Source organism: Schistocerca cancellata, chromosome 3 (assembly GCF_023864275.1).
Source record: "Schistocerca cancellata isolate TAMUIC-IGC-003103 chromosome 3, iqSchCanc2.1, whole genome shotgun sequence".
In the NCBI taxonomy this organism is placed as follows: Eukaryota; Metazoa; Arthropoda; class Insecta; order Orthoptera; family Acrididae; genus Schistocerca; species Schistocerca cancellata.
The window spans coordinates 834,756,486-834,762,512 of record NC_064628.1 but is presented as its reverse complement, the minus strand read 5'-3'; the positions used below and the strand labels follow the sequence as shown (position 1 = coordinate 834,762,512).

Sequence of the window (6,027 nt, the reverse complement as noted above, 5' to 3'; positions counted from 1 at the left end):
AGTGTATTTATCTGTTTTTATAGGTACCGAAATATATTAATGTGTCGAAGTATATAAACAAAATGCCAAAACCTTGCTGACCTATAGAATTCGTTTTACATAAGCAGCACATCGTGCTGTGGCAAGGAAAAGAAGGGAACGAGCAGAAAACTGCTCCCGTCGAAACAGAAAAAAAAAATTATTATGTTCCTCTTTAAAAGGTTCTGAGAGAAAAGTAGGGAACAAGCTGAAACTTCCTGGCAGATTAAAACTGGAGACGAGGTACTGGCAGAAGTAAAGCTGTGAGGACGGGTCGTGAGTCGTGCTTGGGTAGCTCAGTTGGTAGAGCACTTGCCCGTGAAAGGCAAAGGTCCCGAGTTCGAGTCTCGGTCCAGCACACAGTTTTAAGCTGCCAGGAAGTTTCATTTCAGCGCACATTCCGCTGCAGAGTGAAAATCTCATTCTGGAAACATCCCCCAGGCTGTGGCTAAGCCATGTCTCCGCAATATCATTTCTTTCAGGAGTGCTAGTTCTGGAAGGTTCGCAGGAGAGCTTCTGTTAAGTTTGGAAGGTAGGAGACGAGGTACTGGCAGAAGTAAAGCTGTGAGGACGTGTCGTGAGTCGTGCTTGGGTAGCTCAGTTGGTAGACCACTTGCCCGCGAAAGGCAAAGGTCCCGAGTTCGAGTCTCGGTGCGGCACACAGTTTTAATCCGCCAGGAAGCTTCATATCAACACACACTCCGCTTCAGAGTGAAAATCTCATTCAGGGAACAAGCTGTTTCAATCCTTAATCCAGCTTCCTCAGCAACAATTAGGCAAGCGAACATATTCGCGTCTTTTTGTGCAGAAAGAGAGTGGCGGAGAGACAGTGATGGTGGAAGAGAAGGGAGACGCCAGGGGGATAAAAGGAGAGAGGAGAGGTTGATGGTGGGAGTGAGGAAGTGGCAGTGAAAGAGAAAGCGAGACAAATGAAGAAAACAGCAGAGGGAGTCAAAAAGAGAGGCGGTACTGATGGTCGTGAGGAACAGTGCAGTAAAAGAGAAAGCGACATGGATGAACATAGAATCAGTGGAAGCAAGAGAGAGGAGACAGTAGAAATGAAAAATACAGGTGAGTGTAGACGATGCATAGGCCTTGGGGTCTAGAATTCCTACACACGTGAAATTTTACAGGCAGGTATAGGGGAGGGTACATTTTGGTCCGAAATTTTATACGTGTGGGTATAAGAGAAAAAAAATTAATTGGATTCCCAGAATATTGGGGCTGCAGAGCTGTTGTGGAAACCGTGGTGTAAACGTGTCAGTGGGGAGGAAAGATGAAAGAAGCCAGTGTAAGCGAAAGAGAAGACAGAGGCAGTGGGGTGTACTGTAAATCAATGAGAGAAAAAGGAGACAGTGCGAGAGAGACATATATAGACAGGGGTAGTGAGAGAGAGATGCTGCGTATGAAGCGTTAACTAGAAAGATGGACTGGATAAAAGAATTTAGGATGTTGTGTGTTAAAAGAGTGCGAATATGTTATCATGTCAAAAGTTTTGATGAGGAAGACGGAATGAGGATTTTCTGCCAGAGTCTTTAAAGAAAATTTGCCATTTTCTGCTCCGACAGGGGCTTCTTTCCGTTGGTTCTAAACTCTGGTTGCCGCATGAAAAACGAAAGAAACAAAAAAAAGACTGTTATTTACTCATTTCATGTGGGTGCTGCGAGAAGTTACCTGCATAGAAAAAATGCAGCTTGTGGACGAAATAAAAAATATAAGCTAACATGTTTTCTCTCACAGGCTGTGCGTTGCCTTTTGTCTTCCCTTCAGTCCCAGATTCACTGCCATAGAACAAGACAGGCACTTCCATTCTTTTATGAAACGTAAACATTTTGTCTCCCTTCGCCTTGTTCTTTAAGGTTTTATTTATAGTTCCACATATGTTCTGCAATTTACTGATTTTATTCTACACATCATTATCGACACCTAAACTGATTGGCACCCTAAATATCTAAAAGTGAGGATTTATTCCAATACCTTTCCTTGAAGACCAGTTTTTGATCAGACTGGATCTTTTCCATAGTGATCCATACCTTTAGCAGTGAATTTTTTCAGATTGTAACATTGTCTTACTGGCCCATATGATCTATACGCAATGTGTCGTAAGTTGCCTTCCTTGCTCTGTGTTAAGACTACGTCATCCGTATACAGGCTATCGTTTAGATGACATTTGCGATGCGTATCTTCATGTAATTCATTATATCATTATCTTACGAAATCTTTAATAGTGTTAAATAGTGTTGGTGACTAACTTAACACTTATAATTATCTATGCAGTTTTTGATCTGCTGTGTTTATCATTATGGTGGAACCTTCATGTTAGTGTTTGATTTTTTAATGTCTTTGAGAAAAAAGTATTAAAATGACGTATACCTCTATAATTATCAATACACTTCTTAATCCTTATTTAAAAGTAAAAATTACGTCTGTAGTCTTGAAATCAGCAAGGAATATATTACCTCGCCTGGATTAATTAAAGAAATGTAAAAGCGTTAGCTCACAAAGTGTCTATCCATGCATAAAAAGTTCGACATTGGTTCCAACTCGGCCGCACACTTTACGATATTTAATGGTTTTTAAAATCTATAGGAGCTCTTCTAACACTGCTGAGTCAATTGTTTTACTACATTGCGGCGTCACGTGTTACCCAGTTTGTTGCAGCAGTCCCTTTACGCCATAATTTTCTATAATTTTCAGTTATCGTTATTTATTCGCTACATTAATGCTAAAGTTAGCTGTTTCTGAGCGATTTTAATTTTTCAATGTTTTATATGCAGAATTGTCTTTCATGTGTCTTAGGTTCAATATTTGCGATCAGTTTAACCCAAGAATCAAGGTGTGATTTACTGATTATCTGTTTCGCTTATTTTTGTACTGCTGCTTTGTATCTTGTTTTCTGGTTTGTTGTAGAAGTTTTTAAGCCTTTTGCTTTTCTTTCAAGGCTTCTTCTATTTCAGAGTTCCATATCCTCAAGCTTGACTTCTTACTTTTTTTTTTCATTATTCCGACTGCTTCATGCCCTCCTTTTTATATCTAGTCTGCAATATAATTCCTCATCCAATTTTAAGATTTCATTCGACAATTCTTCCATTTATATGAGTATTTCTTATTCTCATTTTTTTCATGTTTTACACATTATTGGTAATACGCAGCAGCCTCACCTGTTTTCAGGAACACCGATGTATATCATCGTATAATACTCTACTTTTGTTGTACCCTTTAATTCTTTTTGATTTCTGTTATGACCAATACTTCAGTTTTGCGCTTGTAACTGCGTTCACAAGCGTGACAGATAGTATCTGGGTTAAGGTAGATTAAATGCATTCTTCGGTCATTGGCTCTCATGTTACTAACATAGCTCCATGGTGGTTAATCAGTGAGACAACATCGTCTCTTCTTTCAAACGCATCCCAAGCAAAATGACTATTCATTAATCCCTACGCTATGTGAATTTTAGAAACCTAACCGTTTGGCTATGTTTGACTATGTTAACGTCTTTGTGTACAAATATGGATGCTTTGTGCCATGGAACTGGTATTGAGCGGAAAACGTCCAATAAAGTAGTTAAAAATAGAATTTCCGTGTAGTCAGCACACCTCATTATATTTCTAAACTTATAACTTTACGTCTCACAATGCACTTGGATTTAATTCTCATTAAGTTATTGACGCAATACTCAGAATGTTTTTGTGGGAACAGAATGCAGATGCATTTAATTCCAATTAAATACAATCAGTAAGGCAGTTCTCAGAATGTCTTTGCGGGAACAGTCAATTAAGCAGCTCCAGGGCAGGATTTGAGCTGCAAATCGATATACATGTATTCAGCTGATATTCTCTTCACTGTGCACAAACACACTGCAGGCTTAGTTAGGCGTTTTTGTGCTAATCACGAAATAAATTTATGAAGCAGCTACTGCTAATGAACATATGAAATACGGACAGAGGACATTTCAAGCACCTCTGCTTTGCGTTGTTACACTAAAGACAGAAACTGGCAGATTCAGTAACACATATTAGATGGTTGAATACAGATAAACACTATAAAATTCTTTACATACCGTTAATATTTAATCTAATGCATTTCGAAGATGCTACATTGACAGTTTTGTCTACTTCGGTTTAACAGCCAACAGCAAGAGAATCCCACAAGTGGTAATTGTACGACATAAGCACTCAAGTGAAATTGTAGCAAAACATTGTTGTCACTAAACACTAATTATTAACGTATTTCTAACTTAATTAAAGAACTTTTCACTAGACAGGAATAACAGTGAGGAATATGTGCAAGACCATTTGATCGCAAGGGTTACTTCAGTTTATACTGAAGTCGGTTTATTTATAGATGTCGAAGTGTGGGACTGACGTCTTTGACTGGTTAAGAAAGCGCCCTGAGACCTAGTTACGAACCTAGCCTTGCTTAAATTTTGAATAACGATCATCAGATAAGGTGGCTGACAACTCCCAGCATGGGGAATCACAACTATTTTGCCAACAGCTTTTTCAAAGAAGCCGGGGGAATTAACAATTTTTCAGGGCAACATTTTGCCCTTCTGGTGTAACACTGCTCGTTAAACGTGGAAGAATAGGCAATATCATCGATGACATGGAGATGCAGGATTTTCAGGAGGGCACTGCCGTGGAAGAGGTTGCCATAAGAAAAAGATTAAATAACCAACTATAGGGTAATGTACTACGAGACGGCGCTCGAAATTTCACTAGTTTGAATGTAGGGACGCCAGAAAATCTGAAAAGAGAAATTGCATGCAGTCAGTCTAAATATTGTAGGTGTCAATGAAAAATTCAAAGAAAATAAAGATTTTTGGTCAGACGAATCTAGGGTAGTATCAACACCAGCAGAAATCTGTATAAACGAAGTAGGACTCGTTGTGAACAGGGATTTATATCACAGAGCGGGTTATTGCGAATATTACAGTGATACGGTTGTTTTTATAAGAATAGTTAGCAAACCAATTACATAAAAATAGTAGAGGTATACATGCTGAAGTCACGAACAGATGATGAATAATGGAGAAAGAACGGTATATAAGGATACTGAACAAGTAAATCGATATGTAAAAGGGGACCATAATCTAATAATCATGAGGAAAAGGAACGAGACAATTGAGGGAGAGATAGAACACTGAATTATGGAAGATTATCAGCTTTGTAGTAAGAATAAGAGAGGGAAAGACTAATCATGTACTGCAATAAATTCCAACTAGTAACAGCGAATACACTATTCAAAAATCTTGAGAGAAGTTGATATATTTCAGAAAGTGCTGAAGTTACGGGGAGAGTCCAAATGTTCACATCGTGGTAAAGGGAAGAATCCAAATGGTTTACATCGTGGTCACACAGGGATATAAAATTCAGATACTAAACCGTAAAGTGTTCCCAGCAGGATATAAAAACAAATGAAGAGTAGACTGATGTTTAAAAGAATGGTACCAAAGAATAGGTGTGGAATGAATCTGGTTAATGAAATATTGAGGAATGATGATGTACATCTAACGTTCTGTAAGGATATAGGTGCTGTGATGATGAATGTCACGAAAGGCAGTTCAGCTGAAGAGAAATGGAGATCTCTAACAAGGGCAGTCACAGAATTTGGACAGACAACTACAGGTACACGGAAGGTAACTGCATTGAAATCTTGAGTAACAGAAGAAATACTTCAATTAATTGAGGATAAGTAAAAAATATGTTGAGGGAAAGACAGGATATGGCAAACTATGCCACGAACGTATCAAATCAATAGGAAGTGCAGGAAGTGGAGGAAAAATTTGAATACATCCAAACAGAACAGTCCCTCGGAAGGATAGATTCAGCACGCACATAAGGCAAAAGAATCTTTGGTGAAGTTAAAAGCAAGGGTTTCGTTGCTAAGAACACAGAGGGAGCTACACTGGTAAACTCTGAGAAGGGACTACATAAGTGGACGGAAAACACTGAAGGCGTCTAAGAGGGGGTGTATGTGTCTAATGAGGTGATAGAAGAAGAAAATGCA

General features: G+C 38.7%; 1 non-coding gene across 1 annotated transcript; it reads left to right on the top strand.

Annotated features, from left to right (window-relative positions):
• Positions 1 to 302: 302 nt before the first annotated feature.
• Trnas-uga (transfer RNA serine (anticodon UGA)) lies at positions 303 to 377 on the top strand. The gene has a single exon. It is a non-coding gene; the product is annotated as a tRNA-Ser (tRNA).
• The last annotated feature ends 5,650 nt before the right edge of the window (positions 378 to 6,027 follow it).